We start from the raw sequence: 27,529 nt of genomic DNA on the forward strand, positions 1-27,529 counted from the left end.
TGGCATCTCTGAGCTGCATTCTGGAAAGTGCTGGAGATATAGAGAACCACCAGACACAGAGTCTGGTGGCAAATAAAGAAGCATGGGTTGACAGTCTCCTGGGAAATAGGTAAATGACTCAGCAGTTTCAATGGGGAAATGATGAGTGCCCCAAGGTAAGCATGGTGGAGGGTCACAGACCCTGCCTGGGGCTGGGGGTGACAGGAAGACAGTGGGAGTTGTAGGAAAGTGACATCTGGCATGGATCTTCAAGGGGGAGCAAAAATAATAATTACATTGAGTCTATATGTATATATTTTATTCACACACAGTTTTATGCATCCAAAATTAATACTTGTAAGCTTTCACTTCTCCTTTTGTGCAAGGATCTTACAGAGACAAAAGTAAACGCAAAGAATATCATTGGGCCAATGTTGTGAACTTTGTTAATGACTTTTGCTCCACCCTTTTTGTCAACAAATAGAATTCAGCCAACAAATGTGCTAGGGTCTGTTCTCTTGAGAAAACTTAACACACTTCCAGAACCATCAACTGTGAGAGCCTAGAGGGCCCCCTGAATATGTCCTGTCCCATATGTACACGGATAAGAAAATCTGGAACCTAGAGAGGTGAGGTGTCTTTACCAAGGCCAGGAAGTATAGAAGTCAGGTTGAGATCTGGGGACTTCTTGGGTATCACAGCCTCCAGGGACTTCAGAATGGGAGCAGCAGTGTGTGCAGAGGCCAGGCCTAGAGGTCTGTAGTCTGAGGGCCAGGGTTGAAGTCCATCACTGATTTCATCCAACAATGGTTGCATGTGTATGTGTCAGTTAGTAAGCTGTAGGCTGAGGGTATAGAGAGAAATAAACCACTTTCCTTGCTTTAAGACACAGGTACATAAAGTGTTAATTTCACACAGTGCAACTGGAGTAATGTGCAAAGTGCTTTGAGATCAGTATTTGCATGTGGTGTGTTGGAAAAGACACAGGCTTTGAGGCCGGACACCTGGGTTTTGATTCCAGCCCTACCACTCACTGTGTAACCTTGAACAAGTTTCTTAACCTCTCAGAACTTCGGTTCTCTTATCTAGATAAAGGAGAATGATAACCCACCTATCAGCATTGGTGAATAGGCTGAGGCAGGAGAATGGCATGAATCTGGGAGGCAGAGCTTGCAGTGAGCCGAGATCGCGCCACTGCACTCCAGCCTGGGTGACAGAGCGAGACTCCGTCTCAAAAAAAAAAAAAAAAAAAGAGTAAGATACCACTGGTAAAGGGCATGGGTCAATAACCTAGGACTATCATCACCAAGTGCAAGGGCTTGGGCGAGACATTCAACCTCTTCAGCCTTCTGGGAGCTTTGAATGCTCTCACCATACAATGAGGTGATGGAAGTGAAATGTGCTTCGTAAAACTGTGACACGTTGAGCAAATCACTTTTGGGATTATTAGCCAGTCCTCATCAGCATATGAAAGGCAAGGTGGCAGCGCGGTTGTCAAAGTCCAGTGGGTTCTGTGGGTCGGAAGCCAGGCCAGTCTCTCTGATTTTATGCCTCTTTCGCTCACTGCCCTTTTAGCCTCCAGTCATTTCCCTTCCATCACCTGAAACCTAACTGCATTGTGGACCAGAACCTGTAGATCTTAGGCTTGGTTTCTATTAGTAAAGCCCTTCTCCTGGGAGAGGGACTTACCATCAGGCCTGAGAAAGAAGTCAGGCGTGCTTGGAATGCAATTGCAAAAGAGGTTACAAGAGCCTGTGAGAATGCCGAAATCAAGTGATGTCGAGAGGTTTTGTTATTTTTGAAAAAATGACTCATTCTGAGAAACCCTGACAGCCTCAGAACATTCACCTAGTTGCTTGCATGCATAACCCGGAGCCCACTGCAGAGGAAAACAAATCCTGTTGTCACAGCTGAAGGAGGGGGTGGTGGGGGCAGTGAGGGCTGGTGGTGGGAATGGGAATAGGGATGGGGTGACCATTTAATGGAGGAAGAGTTTGAAAATGACTCTTGCTCTGTGAGTGGACTGTTTGAATTTCGCAAGTCCTTTTCTCTAAATTGTTCTATTCAAGCCATTACAGAACACATCCGTTTGAAGGCAACACATATTCTCTTTGCATTCAACTGAGCCAGCCAGGGGAGATAAGATGATTCCCATTTGACCCTCAAAGGAAACGGGCTCTCAGATGGCTGAAGCTATTTGTCCAAGATGAGGGGGCAGAAGAAGAAAGGAGAGAGAGAAAAAGAAGGAGGAGGAGGAGGAGGGAGAAAGAAGGGGGTGGGAGAGGAGGGGAGGGGAGGGGAAGGGAGGAGAGGAAAGGGAAGGAGAGGAGAGAAACGAAAACCATGCTTGTCATGTGGAGAAAGACTGGGAAGGGCTGTTTCCAGTGGGGGCACCTGTTGGCCTCCTCATTGTGAGATGCTTCGGAGCATATGGGACCTCGGGTTAGGAGATGGGTTCTGGTTCTGCCCCTGCCCTTAGCCACCTGTGTGGCTTTGGGGAAACAGGTTCCTTCACCAAGTCACCAGTTTACATCTGTAAAAGTATGAGGATGAGTGGAGTAAAATAAACTGAGAGCTTCTAAAACTTACCAGGCACATGAATGTTTTGGAAAGCTTGTTACAGTATGGATTACTGGGTCTGTGCTCCAGGAATTCTGATCAGGAAGTCTGGGGAGGGGCTCCTGGGTGAGGCAGATGTTGCCCTTTAGTCTACTGACCTCCCTTGAGTAGCCTTGGTGGATGATCTTTAATGCTCCTTCCTGTTCTGCCATTCAGTGATTCAAAATATTCAAGAGCTCCCGGCCGTTGTGCGCTGAGCCAGGGGCTGGGAATACAAAATAGAGTAGGTTTCTGCCTTTCGGGCCTAGCAGCGTCAATGTGGAAGTAGATGGGTGATCGAATGGCATTGTCACACAAGGCCCACGGGGGAAGTGCTAAGGCAGGAGTGGTCAGTGCCTTGTGCGGGAGGCAGGCAGGGCTTCAGGGAGGAGGGTGTCGGGGTGAGCCTGTAGGGTGAGCCTTTGGGCCTCAGGTGTCCTTAGCCAGCAAGATGTGTGTGGGGCGATTTCTGGGGAGAAGGCGGTGTTGGCTGTTTGGAACATGGCCCTCAGAGGACTGTTGGGCCAAGTGCTTGTTGAGTGAGCTGTGGCTTCAGTGCTGCTCAGAGTGATCTTTGGGCTCTGCCCTCCAACTGAGCACCTGCAGTGCCCCTCTCCTTAGACGGCCCCGGGAAGATCGGGCAGGAGCAGGTGGGCCAGGACCCTGGGACCACCTTCAAATATTTTCTAAATAGAGTGCACACACACATATATCCACACACAGATAAATATATAGAGATAGGTGTGTACACACACAAACACACCCACACACACAGTTAATCTTCCTTATTTGCAGATTCGCTATTTGTGAATTTGCCTACTTGCTAATATTTGCTCGCAACCCCCAAATCAATACTCATGGCACTTTCTCAGTCATTCATGAACATGTGCAGAATAGCAGAAAAATGGACTCATTCAACACCCACGTTCCCAGCAGAGGTGAAACAAGGTGATGCTTTGCCTTCTTTTTTCCAGCTCATACTGGAAACAAGTCTCCTTTTTGAGGCCTAGTTAGTATCATGTTCGGGGGACTTTTGTGCTTTTTGGGGTGATTTTGATGTTTTAAATGGCACCCAAGTGTAGAGCTAAAGTGCTGTCTATTATTCCTAAATGCCAGAAGGCTGTGATGTGTCTTATGAAGAAAATACACGTGTTAGAGAAGCTTCATTGAGGCATAAGCTATGGTGCTGTTGGCTAAGAGCTCAATGTTAATGAATCAACAATATCTATTAAATAAGTTGTCTAAGCAAAAACACACATAAAACAAGGTTGTGTTTGGTTACTTGATGAAAATGTTCTGACCAGAGGCTCACAGGAATCTAATCCTTGACTTCCTCTAGGAAGAATGATTCACTATCCTCTAATTCAGTGTTCATGACCACTTCATGGAACATAACTGCCACAGATAATGAGGGCTGACTGTATATGTGTCTTTGTGTGTATATGCATGTATGTGTGTAAGTGTGTGTATACAACTGAGTGTGTCCGCTGCTTAGTATTGTTAGAGGCGCGTGAACCAGAGCAACTCCATCTTGAATAGGAGCTGGGTAAAATAAGGCTGAGACCTACTGGGCTGCATTCCCAGATGGTGAAGTCATTCTAAGTCACAGGTTGAGATAGGAGGTTGGAACCAAATACAGGTCATAAAGACCTTGCTGATAAAAGAGTTTGCAGTAAAGAAGCCGGCTAAAACCCACCAAAACCAAGATGGCTACGAGAGTGACCTCTGGTCGTCCTCATTGCTACACTGCCACCAGCATCATGACAGTTTACAAATGCCGTGGCAATGTCAGGAAGTTACCCTATATGGTCTAAAAAGGGGAGGTGTGAATCATCCATCCCTTTTTTAGCATATCATCAAGAAATAACCTTAAAAATGGGCAACCAGCTGTCTATGGAGTAGCCGTTCTTTTGTTCCTTTACTTTCCCAGTAAACTTGCTTCACTTTACTCTTTGGACTTGCCCTGAATTCTTTCTTGTGTGAGATCCAATAATCCTCTCTTGGGGTCTGGATCGGGACCTCTTTCCTGTAACAGTATCATAGGTTAGTGTATTTAACAAGATAATTCATACTGCAGCAAGAGCTGAATAAAATCCAGACATCTAGGTAAGCTGCAGAAGGTTCCTCACTCATCCTAACTGTAGTAGTTTTTATCCAATTTCACCATCCCTTCTCCCACCGAAGTCTGAGCAAAAGGCTTTTCTCCTCATTTGGAAGGCTTTTCTTTAGCTTCCACACCCACTGGAATTCACATCTCACCAACCTGGTTTAGGTATGAGCTTACATCTAACAGAGCTGGTGTCACAACGTAGCTGAATGTGACTTCAGTATGGATTGCAGGATAATTTTAAATGGGTGATTATTTTGGTTTCATTGCATTTGTATTGATTAATTCCTGCACTTGGCAGATGGATTTAATTTCTGCCATAGAGGGAGAGATGGTGTGGAGGCTTTGTGGAGGTCTCCTTTGGGACTCCTCTGTGTGGTCAAGGGAACTGAGGCACAGCATCTGGCGAGGTGAGGCAGCCAGGAAGTGGCCAGCCAGGCCTGGAGCCCCTGCAGGCTGAGGCAGGAGGCCAGGCTCACCAGCCCTTTGCCACTCCACCCCTTATGTCTGTGTCCAGCCTTGGCCTTGTCCCCTAGGCTACGTCAAACCTTTCTGCCTTGTTTCTGAGAAATGTGCTGAAAACACAAAAGCCCCCTTCAGGCCTTCATGGGGTTAAACGTGACCTCCCAGGGAGCCAGGGCCAAGGGGCTCTGCAGTCTTCCGGGACTGTGAACCCCCTGCCTCCCACTGGGACGGTGGCGTGGAGGGCATCTGGGTGCTCCCGGGCCTCTGTCACTCAGGACAGAGTCCTCCCGCAGGTCCTCGGGACCTGGTTGGCCAGTGGAGCGAGAGGAAGCAGTGAGGCTGAAGAAGCGGGCAGCTGGCTGCCATCCCACATCAACAGGCCCCGTCACTGTAAATTATTTATGCGCCATCGGGAGGCTGGACAGACTCCTTGATGGGCTTGTTAATAAGAAGCCTGCGGATCCTGCCTTGGCCCAGATTCCCGGGGGCTGGGGATGCATGGAGAAGAGTGGAGGGGGAGCTGTTTCTTTTTGCTCAGCATCTCCTGATTGGAAACCGCAGCAATTCCCTGTCTTCTCCAGGAACAAGTATGAGCTCCACGGCGCCATATTCAAGGCCTCTGTGCAGGCATAGGTCTCACACTTCGCCTCTGCTTCAGCTGGGACAACTTTTGACTGTCTCTGCAAATGACCGTATCATTCCCAACTCCAGGTCTTTGCATCATGTGCTCTTTCCCCTGCCTGGAATTCCTTCTCTCTCAGAATGCACGAAGACAGCCCAGATACTACCTGCTCTGTGTGCCCCAGCGGCAACTCATCCGCTGGAAGGCTCAGTTCCTCCTTCCTTGTGCTCCCACAGCTGAATGCATCCTTCTTAGCAGCACGGCCTCCATTCTGCACCCCAGCTGCCTCCATTCTGCACCCCAGCCGCCTCCATTCTGCACCCCAGCTGCCTCCATTCTGCACCCCAGCTGCCTCCATTCTGCACCCCAGCTGCATGCCTTGCTGAGGAATCTTGTGTTTACTCAGAACACAAGGACAATGACAGCATCTCCCTTAAAGCTTTGTGGTGCAGGCTAAATATGCACCCAGTTTAATAGAGTGGCCAGTATCCATACATCACCCAACAGACCCTACCTCTTCTTTGTGATTATGATTAATACAGCTCTTATTTCATTTAATTGTGATAACTTCTTTTATAAGCCTCACACTTACTAAACTCTGGCCCACTGGAGTTCAGGGGACATGGTCTCACTCATCTCCAAACCTTCGGCTTCCAGCCCAACACCTGGCCCTTAGTAAGTGTTTCATAAAGAGTATAGATCCAATAGTAGCACACGTGGACAGTATCTAGCATTTATTGGGTGCTTACTGTCTGCCAGGCCGTGTTCTAAGCCCTTGATATGCATTAACTCATTTAATACAATAATCCTATGAGATAGCTATTACCAATATTCTCATTTTACAGATAAGGAAACCAAGTCACAGAGGTGTGAAGTAACTTGTGCAAAGTGACGTATTTAATGAGTAACAGAATTGAGATTCAAGCCCAGAGAAATTCATACCTCAATTAATTCCACTGCCTCTCAAAGTATGACTGTCATGGCACAGAGTGGGTATTTAATTGTAAGTGCCTGGCACAGAGTAGGAGTTTAGTGAATGTTGAATCAGTGCTTTAGGCTTTTATGTGTTTTGATTGCCAAGGCTAAAGGCAGGGAAGTCCCACAGATCAGTTACGAAAAAGGGCAAGTTTCTATTTGTTAAACTTATCTCTACAAAACGTTTCCAGGTATGTCCCCATTGTTGTGTATCCTCTCCTGAGCTGGCCTGCTCTAGATCCAGCACTTGATCTTCCTGAGGCAGGGAAGAGCCTGTGTCTCCAGGCAGACCCTGTGGCCAGGCTGTGTGTTGCATCCTCATTACCACAGTCTCTGCAGGCTGCGGGACCTCATCCCTCTGCCTGAATATTCCTTTCCCTCTCTGCTGCAATTCTGCGCTGCCACCGTGATCTTCCAGGAAACATTCTTTTTGTCCTTCAAGGTCAATTCACATGGACTGTCCTCTGGAAGATCCCAACTGCCACCTCCATTTCTCAGTCCCCCCACACCGGGCACACGTCTACATTATTTCTGTGTGCACACATTTATGACAAAGCGGTAAATGACGAGGGTTTTAGTGACAGACTCCTGGCTTTCAGCCTGGCTCTGCCACCCAGTGTGGGTCTCTCCACCCAAGCCTCAATTTTCCCATCTGTGAAGTGGCGCTAATCATAGTACCTACCTCACAGGTTTTTGTGAGGATTAAGTAGAAGAGTGCATATAAAGCACTTGAGAAATGAACATGTCAATTGCTGCATATGTGCTCCTGGTTCTTTTATTTTTCTAAAACGTGAGTCCTTCACACCCTGGCTTACCCCTGATACATCTTTGCGTCTCTGGTGATGAGTAGAGTTCCTGCCACACGGTCGGTGCTCCATACATGACAATCAAACTGAAGTTCAGTAGCAGGCATTTGTTGAGCACTTACTATGTACTAGGTGCTAAGTATGCCAAGATGGGAAGCCGCCAAAAGGCCAAGATGCATTTATGTAAAGACAGCTAATGAGAGACTGAATGGGTCCCAGTACGATGCAGTCATTGGCTCGTTTATTCATTAAGGCTTTTGTTGCACCGGGTTCTGGGGAGATAGATATGAATAAAATGCATTCCTGGTCCTCGAAGGGGCATGCATGTTTGCAAAATGTACAATAGGAGCGAATGACTGCTGTTGTGGAGGTATGAACAAGGTAGACCCTGGGGCTCAGAGGTCAGAGCCAGCCAGGGATTGCAGATGGGTTTGTAATGGCAGGGGCCAGGGGAGCTGGGTGAGATGGACTGTGCTTTTGTACTTGCTGACCCTTCGCTTGGGATGCTGTTCCTCCTCCACATCCTTCTAGCCTCAGAGGGCCTGTCCCCTCCTCAGTGCGTCCTCCTTGGGAAGCCCACCTCCTCATCTGTCTGTCACTGTGCTCTGTTCATTTCTTCTGAAGTGCTAACCACAATCCACAGTGACTAAAAGGCAGAGAAAGAAGGAAACCAACACTTCTTGAATACCTACTAGGTGCCGGGCACTGTGATCGTCCATTGACACACATTATTTAATTAATCTTCTCAACACTCCTGGGGTACCAGAATTATTATCATCATTTTGCAGACTACAGCAGAGGTCCTAAGAGGGCACGTATCTTTGCCCAAGGTCACCAGCCGGAAACAGGAATGGAACTAGAATCAGGGCTAGCTGCCATTCCACACCCGCGGCACTTTCATGGCAACGGGAGAGGCCAGGTAGGAAAGAGAGGAAGTAGAGTGACTCATTTACCGCCCCAGGCATTTCAGCAACAAGTAAGTGATTTCCCTAATTCTGGTCTGCTGTTAATACAGACTTGGCAGCTAAGAACTAAGTTGCAGAAAAACAGGTTTTCTTCCTAACTCAGCAGCACCACCTGCAGCATCTAAGGGAACACTGCAAAAATGATCAGCAGTGGGAACTCTGGTCTTTGCTGGAGCCCCAAGAGGGTATCATGAGGGAGGAACCTGAGGCATCATCCAGTCACTTTTCATCTTTAAAAGGAGCAAATTGAGACCAAGAAAGGAACTTACTTCAAGTCACAAAGTTAGTGATGGCATATTTGAGGGTGTATCCCTCCTGAATCCTAGTTCAGTACCCCTTCTCCTCACTTTCCCTTTCATCTTTCTTCTTCTTCTTCCTCCTTCCCTTCTCCTCCTCCCCCACCTTCCTTCCTCCTCCTCCTCTTCTCTCTCATTTATTCACTCAGCAAACATTAATTGGGCACTTAATAGATCTTGAGCATATTCCTCTTTGTGGGATATAAATATGGATAGCTAACGTTTTCTTTTTATGTTATTGCCTGGATTAACTGACACTAACAATGTACTTCATAATTACAACTAAGATGCATTGAGCATGACTGTGTGCCAGGCACCATGCTAAGGCTTTATTTCAGTTACCCTCACAGATGAGGACACTAAGGCTTAGGGAGATCTAGGAACATGCCCAGCATAGCTCAAAGAGTTATAAAGCTGGGATTAAAACCCAGATCCTTCTGACTCCGGGGCCAGAGATCTTAACCGTTATGTTATATTTACTCTTTAAAGTAACTAAGGTTAATTCAAGAAGTATCCATACTCTAAAAGAATTTTGCTCCTATTTAAAATAATGACTTTTTTTTTTTCTTTTTGAGACAGAGTCTTGCTCTGTCGCCCAGGCTGGAGTGCAGTGGATCTTGGCTCGCCGCAACCTCTGCCTCCTGGGTTCAAGCGATTCTCCTGCCTCAGCCTCCCGAGTAGCTGGGATTACAGCATGTGCCACCACACCTGGCTAATTTTTGTACTTTTAGTAGAGACAGGGTTTCACCATGTTGCCCAGGCTGCTCTTGAACTCCCGACCTCAGGTGATCCTCCCACCTCAGCCTCCAAAGTGCTGGGATTACAGGCGTGAGCCACTGTGCCTGGCCTAAAATAACTACTTATTTCTTGTCTTAGAGTGGTGCTGATTCTCTTGTCAAATTAATTGCTTCTTAAATCCCTAGGAGTTTACGTTAAGGTTTATCTAGGTACCAGGCATTGTGCTAGGTGCCAGGGATACTGCCAGTGACTATAGGTCAGTTAGGAGTCCATGGCCTTGTAGGTGTCAGTTGTGATACAAGGCAAGCCACAAAACACATCCTGATGGAAGCGCCGTACAACTCCAGGGAGCCCAGTCACAATACAGCTGGTGGAAATGGCACCTCCTGACTTGTGCAGTGCACTGACTGTGTGACTGTATATGGTGTCCCTGATCGAATGGGATGGGAGCATGGGTCAGGGGCAAGGAGGCAAGGGATAAGAACAAACACTTCTGCCTCTACAGGGCAGGGAGGCTTCACAGCAAAGGGCACTGGAGTGTGAATGCTCTCAAAGCTGTAAAAACCTTAATTTCCTGTTCTCTTCACCTGGGAGATAGTTGTCAGTGTTTGAGGAAATACGTCTCTGTGTTTTGACCTGCAAGGCAGGAAATGTATTTGTTTCCATTTCTTGCATTAGCTACTAAGTTGCATTTCTTTTACATTCCCAGGAATCTTACTTTTATTCTCATTTTTGGGTAGATGGGTAGTTTCTCTTTCTAGTGTAGCTGGTTCTTGAAATTAGAGCTTAACAACTGTAGGAGGGTGTCCAAAACCAAGAGATCAAGCGTGGGCAACCTTGCAGCCATTTAGGGGATTCTCTGCCAGAGCCAGAGGGAAATTGACGGCAGCCCAGAGAGGGGAGCGCCTGTCTCATGACCATCTCTGCCACTGAAGACGGCACCATGTGGAGGTGTTTCCTCAGTACACGCTCAGCTCTCTTGGTTCTTCCTAAATATCCTCATTAACCAAGAAGACTGCTTTTGCATGTGTGAAAATTTTACTTTCTTTAACTTACAGCAGAAAACAAAAGGGATTGTTTTCATTTCCCAAATATAAAATTATCGTATAATGACTATTACCATTCCCCATAGTGCAGCCTGAAGATGGTAATTCAGACCTTTCTGGGCAGGGTGTGGTACTGAGTGACAATCTCAGGACTGGATTGTGTCAGTCACTAGAAGGATGCCGAGGGCACGAAGATGTAAAGAGCAAAACAAACACCAGCAACAGTAACAATGAGAAAACAACAATGAGAGACCCTTCCAGGCCTCCAGGAGCTCCAGGCCCCTTCGTTGCTGCCTTTGCAACCACAGACTGCCCTTTTGAAACAACCACTGTGGGAAAGGATGTGGGGATGGAGAAGTACCCTGTCACCAGTTGGATGACAAGATGCTCTGCCCCTTTATGTCAGAGCAGGGGAAACCTTGGCCAGCAAGGTGGACGGAGGAGAGATGGGGGAGATCATTCTCTCTTCTGGTCTGCCCTAGGAGAAAGATGCTAATCAGCCTTTTGATTTCTTTCTTTCTTTTTTTTTTTTTTTTTGAGACCGAGTCTCGCTGTCTTCCAGGCTGGAGTGCAGTGGTGTGATCTTGGCTCACTGCAAGTTCCGCCTCCCAGGTTCACGCCATTCTCCTGCCTCAGCCTCCCGAGTAGCTGGGACTACAGGCATCTGCCACCATGCCTGGCTAATTTTTTGTATTTTTAGTAGAGACGGGGTTTCACCGTCTTAGCCAGGATGGTCTCGATCTCCTGACCTCGTGATCTGCCCTCCTCGGCCTCCCAAAGTGCTGGGATTACAGGCGTGAGTCACCGCACCCGGCCTTGATTTCTTGTTGAATTGGAGCACTAAGGTTCTTTTCTTTTCCATGTAGTGTGTTCAATAGGTATTTGATAGCCAGTGTGGGACTACAATCAGCCCAGAAAACCTTGTTTTCACGGAAAAATGAATTTTGAAGTCCAAATAATTGCCCTGGAAATCAACTAGTGGAACATATCCGTTTGGTGAGTTGAAGAGCCTCTGCTTTTTATGATTGTAAAGTTAATGTTGTGAAAAGAGCTATGAACTGGGAAGCTGATGCCCAGGTTCCAGGCTGCCTGGAGGCAGCTGTGTCATTGTTTTGGGCAAGTCGCATCGTTTTCCTCTTTGGACTCTCACCTATAGAACCAGGACTTGGACCAGATGAACTCCACGCTCCTTTGGGCTCTGCCTTTGGGACCTTGGGTGTCTTTGTTGGGTTATTTTCATTTCCAGCACATTGTTGCATTTCTTGCTAAATAGAAGGCTTCTTTGGACCAGGACTTGTGGGCTCCAGATGCATTTGTCACTCTTGTGTCACCTGGTTTCTGGCTGGGTCCAGCCAGAGGGAGGCACTGGCAGAAGATCAAAGGGGATCAGGAAAGGAGAGACCAGGGTGTTTCTCCTCCCCTCGGCCTTCAGAGGTGTCTCTGGCAGAGAGGTTGCATTTCTTCCTAGCTTCTAGCTCCTGCCACGGTTCCAGTTTCTTACAGGGTAAGCCTAAGCCTTGGGTTGCTGCGATCCTGCCTCTTCCTGTTGTTCCACCAGCTTAGGGGTGATAGTGGCTTCCTGCTATTATTCATCTCTGAATTGAAAGACACTATTTTCTGGTTGTCTTTCCAGCTCTTCACCTAGGTAACCCATTCTCTATATTAATTTCCCCTGGTTTCAAATACCTAGAGTGGTTTCTGTTTACTTAGTTGGACTTTGACTGGGGCATTTAAACTTTTATTGGTTTTACCTTGTAATAGCGGACAATAAAGACGATGATAATGCTGATGATTATAACTCCTCGCTCGGTGTACAACCTCACATATTACAGAGCTTTCAGGTTCTGTAATTTGAGTCTGCTAATAACTGCATGATGTAAGAAGGGCATTTATCATTAATTCCTCTTTACAGAAGAGGAAATGATGTCACTCAGCTCACATAGCTGGTGGGTCTTGATAGACTTGGAACCAGAACCCAAGGCTTTTGATTCCTCATCTAGTTTTCTTCTCCAGGTTGTCCCTTTAATTTCCATCATTACCCCACCCTTCCCACTGGAATAGTGCCTTAATGCTGTTCCTTCAGGATGGTGTTTTCCACAGTGTGGCACAAACCGTAAGTCAAGGATGTATTAGTTATCTATTGCTGTGTAACAAATACCGCAACACTGAGCCGTTTAAAGTAGCATCATTGCTGTGTTGGAAACGTTCCAGAATGCACTGATGCTTTCTTCTATCTCCTGTATTCAGGGCTGATTGTGCACCCAGAAATTGAGGAGTGAGCTCAGCCTGAGAAGGCATTGAGGTTGCATTTCAGAGCAGTTTGGCTGTGGTGTGATGAGGAAGAGGTGGTTGGCTGGTGTTTGCACTGTGCAGCACTGAATAAGCAGGCTTCTGCCCCAGCAAACCCTGTTTAAAAAAAAAAAAAAAAAAAAAAGCAGCCTCCAGTTGTGGGGCCAGGCCAAGGGGGTAAATATAAGCTCATTTACATACAGTCTTTAGATCGGAAAAACCACGGTATTTCTCTCTTTCCGCATTTCGCACTGAATGTCTAGTGTGCTGCCTCACTCTAGAAGGCTAGGCGGAACCCTGTACTGTGGGGCTTACAATATCATTAGGAAGAGAATATTTCATATTCTTAAGTCCCTGGGGACCCTAGCCTTTAAGGAGGATCAGGGCCACAATATCCATTACACCTTTTATTTTATTGATTGTCAATACATATTTGTATTTGCTTTATGTTTACCTTATGTCAGTCTCTTATCTTACTGTCTGGGATCCCCTGTCAAGGGTCTCATCTTAGTTATTTCTGGAAGTCCCAGGGAACAGCTCATGTGTCCATGTGAACTCCATCCCCCTGTCTCTCATGTAGTGTTTACTCTACTGTTTTCCAGCTCCAGCTTTCCGCTCTGATGTCTGCACTCAAGCTTTGGAGGCTTTTGCCAAGGTTGGTGTGGCTGGTGCCTGCACTGGGGATCCCACATTCATCCAGTGTCGCCTTGTGATCCATCCTGACCTGACGCCTCTGTCTTTTTGCATCTTGTTTACTTACATTTGCCCCAAAGCAGGGCCACGTTGCCTCCCAGTAACTCAAGGAGATTTTAATAAAGTAATTCTTTTGTTTTTTTTTTCTGTTTCAGCATTCACCCTCACAGGTTCTGGAACAAGCTCCAAGGCAGAGGTAAAGAAGCGTATCTGGGCACGTCTGAGCCGTTGCACTCAATTCGTCCCTCTACTTTCCATGATTGCTCCACTTACCACACTGGATAGTGTCCCACATGGTCCCTTTAGGGTGGTGTTCTCTGAAGTGTGGGGCACAGACCATTGGTCGAGGCTATATTAGTTATCTATTGCCATGTAACAAATTACCCCAACACTTTGCGGCTTAAAACAGCATCATTTAGTGTCTCACAGGTTTTTTTTTTTTTTTTTTTTTTTGAGACGGAGTCTCGCTCTGTCGCCCAGGCTGGAGTGCAGTGGCGCAATCTCAGCTCACGGCAAGCTCCGCCTCCCGGGTTCACGCCATTCTCCTGCCTCAGCCTCTCCGAGTAGCTGGGACTACAGGCGCCCGCCACCATGCCCAGCTAATTTTTTGTATTTTTAGTAGAGACGGGGTTTCACCGTAGTCTCGATCTCCTGACTTCGTGATCCGCCCACCTCGGCCTCCCAAAGTGCTGGGATTACAAGCGTGAGCCACCGTGCCCCGCCCTTCTCACAGTTTTTAAGGTCAGCAATCCAGGAGAGGCTTAACTGGGTCCCTGGGCTCTGGGTCTTTCCCAAAGCTGTGGTCATGGCAAGGCTGCATAGGGCAGGGGCTGCTTTCCAGCTTCTTGGGGTTGATGGGGGTAGGACTCAGTTTCTTGCTGGCTGTTGTGCTGAGGGTCTCTGTGCCTCAGGAGCTACTGGCGGGAAGATTTCCTCAGTTTCTTTCCACATGGATCTCTCCATAGAGTATCTCCCAATATGGCGCTGGCTTTGTTGTAATGAACAAGTGATAGGGTGAGGCAGAAGGCAAACAAGACACAAGTCACAGTCTTTTATAACCTATTCTTTGAAGTGATGTATCGTCCCTTGTGCCAAAATCTATTGATTAGAAACTAGTAACTAGGTCCAGCTCACACTCTGAAGCAGGTTACACAAGGCTGTGAATAACAAGGGGGCAGGAATCATTGGGGATCATCTTAGAGGCTGCTTACCACAGGTGGCTGGGGTGGGGGTGAAATGAATTTTGATGTTAAGCAAATTATGATTAAAACATTTAGTCAGGTTGGGAGTGGTGGCTCACACCTGTGATCCCAGCACTTTGGGAGGCTGAGGCAAGAGGGTCACTTGAGACCAGGAGTTCAAGATAAGCCTGGGCAACATGGTGAGACCCCGTCTCTACATAAAGTAAAAAAAAAATTAGCCAGGCTTGGTGGCACGCACCAGTAGTCCCAGCCACTTGGGAGGCTGAGGCAGGAGAATTGTTTGAGCCTGAGAGATCAAGGCTGCAGTGAGCCATGATCGCACCACTGCACTCCAGCCTGAGCAGTAGAGCAAGACCCTGTTTCAATAAACAAAAACAAAAACCAAAAAACAAAACGTTTAGTCATTAGCCACTTTATTTTAAAGTGTAGCAGGAAAAGCGTAAGTTATTGTTTTTGTTAAAGAAGAGGGTAAATTTTAAAAAAGGAGTTAATTAAAAGTATTAAGTACAGGTGGCTTTCAAATGTAGAACATATCATACGTGTTGTAAAGTGTGAAAAAATCAACAAAGTTTGGGTAACTTTTCCTTAGAATGCATTTCTTCCCAGGAGGCTTCTTAATGACTTATGCAAATAGATTCTTATAGGTCCACCCTATAGGTCCTCCAGGCAAACTTTAAGGGATTTGAAAACTAGGATAAATACAGTTTAAACTGTCCTTCAACAGAAGTACACAGTTCCATATGAAAAAACATGGCATATTCCTAAGCTTTGTTTCCATTTGAAGACATTGGAGGAGGGGGATGAAGAGTTTAACTATCTAACCAGCAAATATTAAATAAATTCTTATATAAAAATATATTGGGATACATTATAGAATAAATGCAAATGCAAATGTCACAAGAATTTCTAAGATAAAAATACGTGACTGCAAAAAATTGTAAAGTTGGTGGTGGTGAGCTGTATTTGTGCCTTCTAGTGGTGGAATGGGAGGGTGTGAAATGAGGATATTCTGGCAGAGAATGTGACAGCTGCTAAAGTTCAGGCAGAGACTCTTATTGTGGCACCTACTTCAAGGTGGCCTCCATGATCCTTACCTCCTGGTGTTCATGCCGTTGTATAATCTCCTTCTGTCGATTGCCTGAGGAACTGTGACTTGCTCCTAGCCCACAGAATATGGCAAGGGGGATGATGGAATGTCACTCCTGTGATTAAGTTATGTTATATCAGATTCTGTATCAGAGACTCTCCTTGTGGGCTGGATGAAGCAAGCAGCCATGTTGGGGAGGCCTGCATAATGGGGAACTGTGGGGGCCTCTAGGACCTGAGGATGGCTTCTAGCCAACAGTCAGAAAAAAGCCAGGACCCTCAGTAAGAGAGCCACAAGGAAATGAATTCTGCCAACAACCTGAATGAGCTTGGAAGTCGATTTTTCCCCAGTTAAGTTTCCAGATGAGGATGCAGCCTGCCCGACACTTGAACCATAGCCAGGTGAGACCCTAATTGGAAAACCCACTTAAACCATGCCTAAACTCCTAACCCATAGAAATTGTGAGTAAATAAATGTCTGTTGTTTTAAACTTCTACGTTTGTGGCAATGTGTTACACGGCAATAGAAAAAAAAATCAAAAACCAAAAAAGCAAATACATCCACTATAAGGCACGTGAAAATTTAAAAAACACTCAAGATACAGCACATTAGGTGAAATAATTTTGTTTAAAAATTGTCTTTGGGCCGGGCGTGGTGGCTCATGCCTGTAATCCTAGCACTTTGGGAGGCTAAGGCAGGCAGATCACCTGAGGTCAGGAGTTCGAAACCAACCTGGCCAACATGATGAAACCCATCTCTACTAAAAATACAAAAAAATTAGCCAGACGTGGTGGCAGGCGCCTGTAGTGTCAGCTACTTAGGAGGCTGAGACAGGAGAATCACTTGAACCTGGGAGGCGGAGGTGGCAGTGACCAAAGATTGCGCCGCTGCACTCCAGCCTGGGCAACAATGAGACTCCGTCTAAAACCACAACGACAACAACAACAGCAACAACAACAAAGCTGTTTTTATAGATTCCAAATACTTATACATTTTTCAGGACAAAACTCCCAAAGTTAAATTTAAAAAGTCTTGGTGGACAATAGGCTTTTAAACATGTAACATCTGCAGAGCTAAGTAAAGGGCACCCTTTTTGATGGAGATGAGGTGTACATCTAGGATGAGAAGGACACTCGTTGAATAAGTTATTGAGAACATGCCTTGCCTCGGCTAAGCAAAGATTTTTTGAGGATCATGCAGGAAAAACATTACAGAGTACTCTGATCTAGTTTTTGCCTGTAAGTTTGGGAGCTGGAAGGAAAAGGATCAAAGAGTATAGTAGTAAGTTGACATTGAATGAACAAATGAACAGCTCCATCTTGGCCCTGAGGAGTCTAATTAATTGGTTTTGGAGAGCTTCACACTAGCTGGCTGTGGGCTCTTGTAGGACTCACTTCATATTTATGGCTGGGGATGATATGAGGTGAGTGAGGCACTAACTTTGGGTGCTAAATTTAAGGGATGCTAAAAACCTCAGTAATCAATATAAATTAAATTTTAAAGCAATGATTTAAAAAATCAAAATCACCGCCAAATGATGATGAACAAATTGTCAAAATTTTAAATAAAGATTGGCCCTAGCCTTGGATTTGTACAACCTGACTTCATTGGTCTCATCGTAATCCTGGCCCCTAACAGGCAATAAAGCCCCTGGAAAACCTAGGAATAAGGTGGAAGTCTTCAATGCCTGGGAGATTATGGGAACGCAGGAGTTTGGGGTGTGACTGGAAAAAGTCCTAGAAGATTTCAGTGGTAGTTCTGTTGAGAGAGAGCACCATGCTGTGATGAGAGATTTCATGCTTGTCGGTTTTGTTCCATATTGTATTTCGGTGCCAATGTCTATTTAATATAGTTGTATTAATTAAATTATTTATGCTCTTTTTAAAGAAAGGATATTTTTATTGAATTTTATTTTATTTTATTTTTGGTGTGGGCTTTCCCAAAAGCAGATCCCAGACAAGGACTTGGGTGCCAGCAGTTAATTTGGAGGTGATCATAGGAGGCTCTGGTAGGGGAGTGAGGAAGGGAGTCAAGGAAGGCAGGAAGTTGCCAGTAAAGGGTGCATGACTGAGTAGCTGCTGCACGCACCTGGGACTCAACTGTGCTGAGAACTCCACTGAGAAACAGAATGGGACATATCTCAGAATTGTCCACTTGGGGCTGAGGCCACTAGGGCATTTATCTACTAATGCTTGTCCTTTATTAGTTGGAAGCATTATCTCCCTGGTCTGCCCTGAGAGAGGGCCAAGTGCATTCCTGTGGCAGATAAAGACCACAGTCCAAGAGATGTAGGAACTTAGAGTAAGAAGGTGGAGGAGTATACAGGAGCTGTCACCCAACTGCAGGTGACCTGTGGGATGTGCTAATGGGATGAGCACAGAACAGTGATGAGCACGTAGTGCGGCCATAATATTCAAAAGGAATAACAGCCTGTAATAGGACATGCCTCTTCAAGCACATTGGATGACCAGGGCTCATTTGGAAGGATGGTCTTCCAGGTCAGGAGACACTGTGCAACTCAAGGATGCCAAAGACGTATATGTCATCTTGCATCTGGGAACTAGCCTTTGGCCTTTCTTTGTTGGCCACCTTTAGTTGGTTGGATGCTGGACCCACTGATGACCAGGCAGCAGTGACAAGACAAGGGAGGCCAAAGGCAGGGCTCTAGAGGAGATTCTGAAGCCATCACAAGCTAAACCCATCTCTGAGACTCTTAGAGTCTTCCTGTAACAAGTGTCCTTTGCACTAAGAGTAATTACCTCTTCTGTAAAACATGGCAGGTGGTTGAGATTAAGAGTAAAAACAAATTTCCTTGGCCTAGAAGAGAGGGAACTGGTTAAATATTAAGATTTGACTTAATTCCTTAGTAGCCAGACTGTGAACAGAAAGAAAACATAGATTACATTTTGTACTTGGGTCACTTGTATAATCAGTGTGATTAATAATTGCTAATGTTTTTTATTGATGACTACATGTTAGGCACTGTACCATATACTTTACATTCCGGACCTCACTTAATCCTTCCAACAGCACAGTAAGAGAGGTATCCTACATATTTCCAATTCACATATGTGGGATCTGAGACTCAGAGAGGTTAAGTAACTTGCAAACGTCCCGGGAATAGTGAGGGGTAGGACAGCCATTTGAAGCCAGGCACAACTCTGCGAACTTGGGGAAAAGTTCCATAAGATGACTGCTACAATTGTGTATGCCTTCTGAAATGATTTGCATATAGGTGGGCCAAGGGGTGAACTGCATTGTTATTTTTAAGTTGAAGTCTTTGGTTTCATAAAATGGCTAATGTGAGAAGACTGTCAAGACATTTGATGTTGCACAGAGCTGATGCCAAGTCTCTGGGTGTGTGGAAGTATCTGTGTGTGTCAAGTGGTTGAGAGAGCCCCTGCAGACCACCTCGTGCCCTAACATTCCAAATATAGCTCAGACTTCCCAAGAACAGGCCATCTTCTGTGGGATGGGAAGCTCTGGAGCAACGATGTCCTGTGAGTCAGGTGACTGATATGCTTATTTTTGGGTCCCACCCTTTGCTGGCTGTTTGACTTCAGGCAAGGGACTTAGTCACCAGGGAACCTACTTTTCTCATCTGTAAAATGATGATAATGAGGCCCGACTCCTACCTTCCTCACAGGGAGGGCAGGAAGCTTCCTGAGATCACCTCACCAGAGCCTTTTGATCTGCTTGAAAGAATCCTCCTTAATTGCCTGGCCAGGCACTCCAGCGGCTGGGCGAAAGTTTTATGACCCAGAATTCCCACAGCTCATAATACCCATGCTCCCAGAAGTCCTCTCAGGTTTTCAATGACAGATTCAGCTGCTGAACATTCTGCCAGGCCATCACCAGAGATTTCTCAAAGCCTTAGTCATATAATAGGCGGTTTCCCAGGGGTGCTTTTGCCAGTGCTTCCACTGATTCATGTCGATTCCTTTAGAGCTCCTATGAACAGTTTCCCAGCCCTTCCCAGACTGGTCCACAGCAGTCAAGTCTGGCCTCATGGAATGCTGCTAGTCTTCAGGTCACAAGCAAGACATACTTTTGAACATCTGCTTTCAGTTTTTAAAAGGGTTCTTTAAGTGAGTAGTATGCTTGCTTTCCCGTTTCTTGTCTGCACCATCACGAAAGCCTTCTAACATTTCCCTGTCTCCAGCCTTGCCCTCTCCCTATGTTCATGCACTGCGACCTGATAAGCAGGACATATTTCTTCCTCAAACTCATCATGGAGTCCCCTCCTTGTCCACAGAATGAAAATCAAACACATTAAATCCAAAGTCCTGCTCCTTTGCCCCCCCAACTCCCAACTCAAAATCTGGACCCAAGTTTCCTCTCTTCCCTCATGTCTCACCTCTTCCCATTGTTGGGTCATTTATTCAGTCAATCTTTGCTTGTCACCTCCTATATTCCAGGTGCTGCATTAAACTCTGGGGAAAAAAAATCATGTCCCCCAACCCCCATGAGGCTCCCAGCATTGTGGGAGATGCAGGCCGTAAGTGAGCAAGCACAGGCAGCTTGATCAGTGTGGTGCTGAGGGATGTGGAGGGGCTCTAAAAGCCCACTGGAGGGGAGGCTGCATCTGCCTGGGGCGAGGGCAAGGTGTCCAGCACTTAAGAATGAATAAATAGGATGTTGCCTGACAATGGGTCTGGGGTGGGAGTGGGGAGTGGAAAACATGGCCCGAGCGTCCCAGCAAGAAGGACTTAGATGTGAGAGACAGTATGAGGTCTCGTGAACTGACACAACTGTGGCAATTTATGGCTTGGGAAGAAGCCCAGTTCCTGAAAGCCCTGGTGAGCCTTGTTAAGAGATCTGGATTTTATCCTGAAAGAAAAGAAACCATAAGCCGGGTGGTGATGTGGTCCCCACCCTCCCGACTTGACAACCTGTCAGGTGCTCTTGGACTCCCAGGTCTCTGCCAGGGCTGGTCTTTCTTTGTTCTTCCTTATTCCCCCTCTCCCTTTCCTCCTCCTACTGTGGCGCCATCCTTCATGAGTCCATTCAAATGCCATCTGGTTTTTGAAGACCTCCTGGATCCCAGGGTCAAATGAATTATTCCTGTGGGCACCTGGAGTTCATTGCTTTTATGTTACCATTTATTACATTCTACTTTGTATTTTATGGTACTTGTACCTATTCATCTCTCCCACTGGACTGAAAACTCCTTAAAGGGCATATTTATTCTGAAATATTTATCTCTACATTTCACACAGCACCATAGCATATGGTGCTTTGAGCAAGGCTTCCCTTCAAGCACTGGGTTCCATTGCTTATTAGTTCTGTGATCTTGGACAAGTCACTTTATCTCTGAGACCTTGAGTTGCCTCATCTATAAAATGGGGGCAATGTTTTTTATTGCATAGGTTAATTGGAGGATTAAGTAAAGTACCTAGTTAACACTCAATAAACATTAGCTGCTCTCCTCCTCCTTCTGGTTTCTGGCTCAGGAAGATTGCCGCAACACCTTGGGAGAGCATCCCTGAGGGAGGGAAGCCTCACTTTTCCCATGGGCCCAGAGGGAGTGCTGGGTGCATGAGCAAGATCCCGTCTGCACTTGCTTGCTGAGTGCCCAGGGAGAGAGGTGGAATACAAGTGCTATTGTGTAGAGTCTTGGTTATCACAACAGTTGTTGCCACCCATTCTAATCTGATCATTTCTTTGACGTCTTCTATGTGACATTTCCTTAATGTGAACAAAAAGAGAATGTTGAAGGTGATTTTCAAGAAACAAATTAAATAATATGAGTCTCCTTGTCTAGGATTATGCCTTAAATCATGGTGCCCTCCCAGGGAGAAGAGAAAATAGTGATCTGCCAATCAGTCTTTCCCTTTTCTACTTGGTTGCTGGTCAGCCCATGTATAGAATCTGTACCACGAGATTACAAGGGTCTTTGTCATGGTGTGGTTGTCCTTGTCATTACTAGCAGCAGCAGCAGCAGCAGCAGCCTTCTATTATTCCTCCTCCTCCTCCTCACTGCCATTTGGGTGGGATGCAGGATGGATACCCACTTCCTCGCCTCCCCTGCCATTCTCTAGAGACCCAATCTGCACGTGTGGCCTCATAGGTCACTGTACTGCTTTGACACACACACAGCCCCAGCAGGCAGGCAGAGCAACTGCTCTCATCTGAATTGCCAAGGAAACTGAGGCACAGAAAGTCAATGACTCACTCACATCGCAGCACAAGCTGGAAGTTGAGTGGGGCATGTACAGAGCTGGTGTGGAGACCCTGGTTGCCTGAAACCTGAAGGGGGTGATTTGAAAGAGAGAACAGCCTTGTTTCTCGGCAGCCGGCTCTGGTTTTCTGTTGATAGGACATCACCATGATGTCTGAGCAATTTTTTAAGTCCCAGTGGAAGTCAGTTCCTATTTCTGCCAATTTCTGGTTCTGTGTGCCTGAAACGTATCAATGCTGGCTGCATGAATAAATATCGAGGGAGCAGAGGAAGAATGATAAGGAGATAAGGTTCACCCTTGGGTTTATGGGGCTGGTGTGATTTCTGGAATATTCCCCAAATGCACCTTGCTTTCCTTCTTTGGCTCACAGAGGTGTGAAATTGCACGTGCATATTTGTCCTCTCTGGGAAGTGCTAGGGACAGGCCTTCTTTCTCACTCTACCGCTGTACTCATCATATTTCCTCATGGGAAGAGCAGAAATGTTGGTGTACTGGGGAGGCTGGAAGGGCTGATGATCTCTGGTTCACCTTGGTCTACTAAGCAGAGTTAATATTTTAAGCCTTCAGGTCTCCTTTTTCCTTCTGGACCCGCCTGGAATCTGACCTGGTTCCTTGCACTTTCACTTTTCATGATTTAATGCCTTCTTTCTTTCTTTCTCTCTCTCTCTCTCTCTCTCTCTCTCTGATGATGTTGTAGGAAAATTTTTGGCCAAAGAACAGAAGTGGTTCATGTTTTGCCAGCCTCTTAATTAACTAAAACCAAAAAATTGTAATCAGGTAGGGTGTGAAAGGTTTAGAAATCCAAGAATACCAGCAAATAAATTTTCCAACATGACTCTTTTTATCATCTACTCAAGATAATACTGAAATACAATCAGGTGTTAGTGACCTTGCCTTTACATCTCTCTGCTGGAGAAATTTCTTTCCTGGGATAGTGTCAAGCAATTCTGAACAGTGAAGATCCTTCCCCTCTTCTTCTATTCCTGCCCACTCCCACCCTTATTGGAGGAAGACAGAGAGGTCCCTTCATGGTTCAGTTCTAGGAACATAAGCTTGTCACTGTTTGCCTGGGGACAAGGTGACCTGCCCCCTTCTTTTACGCTTGAGCTAATTGGCAACAGTAACATTCAATTGCTATTTCTTCTTCTCATTTGGGGCTGTGGGACCCAGCTCGGTCTCCTCTAGCCTCTAATAGATTTATTACAAAGTAGCAAATGTGGAAAAGATCTCATGATTTACAGCAAGATATAAAGGCCCTGAAGAACGCTTTATCTTCCATTTCCTACTCTTCGTTGTAACATCCATAAATTGTCCCTTGGGAAAGCAGGAGCCCAGTCTTGGGTTCCGTGTTCTCCTAGATAGAGTTGGTCCATTCCCTATTTTTCTCAAGGGAAGGACGGAATGTCACATGGCAGGCAGCCAAGATGCTCGGCCTTCCAGGCAGGAACTTCAAGGCAGGATGCATGCGGGCTGGGAGGCCGCTCAGTCTCCAGCACCTTGACCTGTGCGGGCTGTGTGGGTGGGCTCTCTCTGGAGGTAGGAGGTGCTGGAGCTTGAGGTCCTTAAGCCCAGCTGCACACTATAGTCACCCAGATGGCATGAAACACAATCCCCGGAGATGGGCCGAGGCATTAGAAGGTTTTTTTTTTTTAAAAAAGCTCCCCAGTGATTCTAATATACAATATGTACCATTGTCCCAAGGCAATTTCCAGTTCTAAAGATTATTATAAAACATTTTTACTTTGGGAGGCCGAGGCGGGCGGATCACGAGGTCAGGAGATCGAGACCACGGTGAAACCCCGTCTCTACTAAAAATGCAAAAAAATTAGCCGGGCGTGGTAGCGGGCGCCTGTAGTCCCAGCTACTCGGAGAGGCTGAGGCAGGAGAATGGCATGAACCCGGGAGGCGGAGCTTGCAGTGAGCCGAGATTGCGCCACTGCACTCCAGCCTGGGCGACAGAGCGAGATTCCGCCTCAAAAAAAAAAAAACAAAACATTTTTACTAAAGTGAATATTTTTCTTTTTACAGACAGTTCCTTTTATCCATTATCTAGTGGGAGTTAAGTACATAGTGGGAGGATTACCTAGTATCTAGTGAAAGAAGAAAGGGTGAGCAATGGCACTCCCAGCTCCAGTGCTTTCTAAGAGCATGGCGTCTATAGACCTTCACCCTTCAGCTTTCAAGCAGTTCCTCAAGGTGGGTGCTGCCATTTAAATAAGATTCAACTGAGGAAACTATAGCTTAGACAAGTTTAGGGACATGCTTAAGGTTCATACGATAGATCAATGGTAGAGCCAGGATTTGAATGCAGGCTTTCTTGGCCCTAAAGCCCGATTTCCTTGCTTTCTACCTGTGAATAGCACTCCGCTGGATCTTTCTTCTCTCTTTCAAGCTTCATGGTAGCAGTTTAGAGCCGCTCCTTCTCTGAGGCCTCCAGACAACAGGATCTGCTATAATCATATCCTCCAGATAGTCCTGGCACCCCCAGTGGCCAAGAATTCTTTCTTCTTGACCCAAAGGATCCCTCTATATTCCTAAAATTCTCTAATGTGAGCATCCAAATGAATCCCTCCCTCTCCAAAATGGAATAATATTTCGATCTGATCTGTATCTCGATTTTCAGCTTGGAAGAAAAAGTCACCATATGCATAGCTCACCTGGAACCTTCCCTTCTCCACACATTCCCATCCCTCAAAAGCCTGAGACCGTCAGGAGCAAGAAACACCAAACTGTGGTCACTTTGCAGCACTTTCTTATTATTCCTCCCAGTTTGTCCTGTTCTCTTCAGCTGGGTGATAGCTGTCCTGAGGCTGGCCTGGTGGCCTAGGAGGAAATGTAACAAGACCTCTTGGTCTCCATTAAAAGTCAATTGTAAAAAAACTGTATGAGAAGATGGGCTTAGCAGAGGCACCTGTATATACTTAAGAATTTGATTCACAGGAAACTGTTTGCATCAACAGTAGGATCTGACCTCCCGCCTCCAAGCATACCTGATGTGGCCCTGTGGTGTATTCCTGAAAGTGGAACTGGAAGGGGGTTAGTGCCATTCCGCTGCAAGTCAGGGCCATCTGGGGGATCATGGTGAGTTTTAGGCAGTGACTTAGAGAAGGGTCTACACAAACTGGAAGGTGTTAAGCAGATGTCAGTTGGCATGGTGAGGGAATTTGACACGGTATATGAAAACAAAAATAAAAACAAACCAAAAAGTTTGCATAACTTGGAGTGGATATGGGAAAGAGAGATAACTTTATTCTTTATGGTCCCAAGGGCTACTAATTATGTATTAGTTGGGCTAGGCTAAGCTGTGGTGCAGTAACAAGCCACAAGCATTTCAGCAGTGTCACCCAATAATAGTTTACCTCTCATTGTGCTAAAGTGCAGTGAAGATTGAGTTCTCTTTAATTTTGTAGTGACACTATGTGGAACATGTAGCCTGTGGGGCTGCTGCGGCAGGGGGAGGAATGGGGGGAAGAGGCATATTAGCTTCAAGTTGCCTCAGACTGGATGTGGTGAATGTCACTGCCGCTCATAATCCATCAGAACTGGATCACCTGGTCCCAATATAACTGCCAGGGAACAGGTGGTCAGTTTCCAGCAGAGTCATGGAAGTGCAGAGTCGTGGATGAATATATCTGGTGAGCACTAGCCCAGTCATGAACTGGGATCCTCAGTAGTTCTCCATGGTATTGGAATACAATCCAGGTTCTTTGTCACGTGCCTTTCCACGTTGCTGCACGGCCGCTACTTTCCTCAGCTGTAGTCTTACCCAGTCTCTTACTCTCTTCCCCTCATTTAACCTGAAAGTGACACTTCAATGCCTCTAATTGAGGCATCACTTGTGCCTGGCATGCTCCTCCCTATTCTCTCTTACCCACACTCTTCAACACCTGGCTAATGCCTACTTCTCCTCCAGAACTCAACTCTGTATTTACAAGGCCAAACCTTATCCCAAGGGCAAGGCTTATCCCTGAACCAGAATTCAGATTCAAGGCTTGGTTCTCAAGTTGGATCGTCTGCTATTGAATGCCAGAGTTACCACTTGCGTGACCATGGGCAAGTTACTTTAGCTCTCTGGGTCTAAGATTATCATCTATAAAATATAGATAACAATAGTACTTATCTCATAGGATCCTTCAGAAGGTTAAAAAGACAATTGACTTGTACTATTTAGTATGTCGTCTGGTTCTTTGTAAGCACTGAATGATTGCTAGCTCTTATTAGGAAATGGAATAATAATACTAATAGTTCTCAGGGTTGCTGTGAGGCTCAAAGGAGATGTGGGGTATAGAAAGCATGATGCAGGAGTGACTCGCCTGAGCAAACAGGAACCCAGATCTCCTGGCTCCTGGTCCAGTGGTCCTTTCTGTTCTATCATAGAGCAGGGATCAGCAAAAACAGCTCACAAGCCAAATCCATCCCACTGTTTCTTTTTAGAAATAAAGTTTTATTGGAAACACAGCCATGCCCATTTGCTTATGTGTCATCTATTTGTGGCTTTTATGTTACTGTGGCAGCGTTGAGTAGTTGTGACAAAGGCCATATGACCCAGGAAGCCAACAATATTTACTATCTGGCATGTTGGAGAAAAAGTTTGCCAGTCTGGACCTAGAGTGTCAGCTGGCTGTCCCACTCTTCTGAAGTCTTTCCCTTTTCTTTAGTTAACATTACTTCTGTAGCTGAGAGACGACCTGGAAGTTCTGTGGCAGCCTTTGTCCCGCTGGAACCCGCATTGGCAGCGGGAGCCGTCGGGAGGACCTGGGACACCGCGGAAGTCGGGAAATGGCCTCAGTGGCTTTAGAGGACGTGGCTGTGAACTTCACCCGAGAAGAGTGGGCTTTGCTGGGTCCTTGTCAGAAGAATCTCTACAAAGATGTGATGCAGGAAACCATCAGGAACCTGGATTGTGTAGGAATGAAATGGAAAGACCAGAACATTGAAGATCAATACAGATATCCCAGGAAAAATCTAAGGTAATTTGCACTCACAAGAGAAAGATATGTCCCTGGAGCCGTCCTGAGAATGACATGAAAATTTAAAAACAAGCAAAGAAAATGAACAAGCCTAGCTTAAATTTATTTATTCTTAGAAAATTTTCTCTAAAACATATACTTAAATGTTTCATAGCTGTTCAGTGTTTGTAAAATAGTTCCCATGGCAACAATACTATGAATCCACATATGAACGTGATTGTCTTGAGAACACCTGGGGTCGAGTTACCTTGCACAGCATTCCATCCATTCACGTTCAAGCAGGACACGAAGCCTACACTTTGCATGATAGTGTTAAAAATGTACATCCAGGAGGAGTGCCTCTGCCCGGCCGCCCCATCTGGGAAGTGAGGAGCGCCTCTGCCCGACCACCCACCGTCTGGGAGGTGAGGAGCGCCTCTGCCCGGCCACCCATTGTCTGGGAGGTGAGGAGCGCCTCTGCCTGGCCACCCATTGTCTGGGAAGTGAGGAGCGCCTCTGCCCGGCCACCC

Source organism: Hylobates moloch, unplaced genomic scaffold (genome assembly GCF_009828535.3).
Source record: "Hylobates moloch isolate HMO894 unplaced genomic scaffold, HMol_V3 SCAFFOLD_9, whole genome shotgun sequence".
Classification (NCBI taxonomy): Eukaryota; Metazoa; Chordata; class Mammalia; order Primates; family Hylobatidae; genus Hylobates; species Hylobates moloch.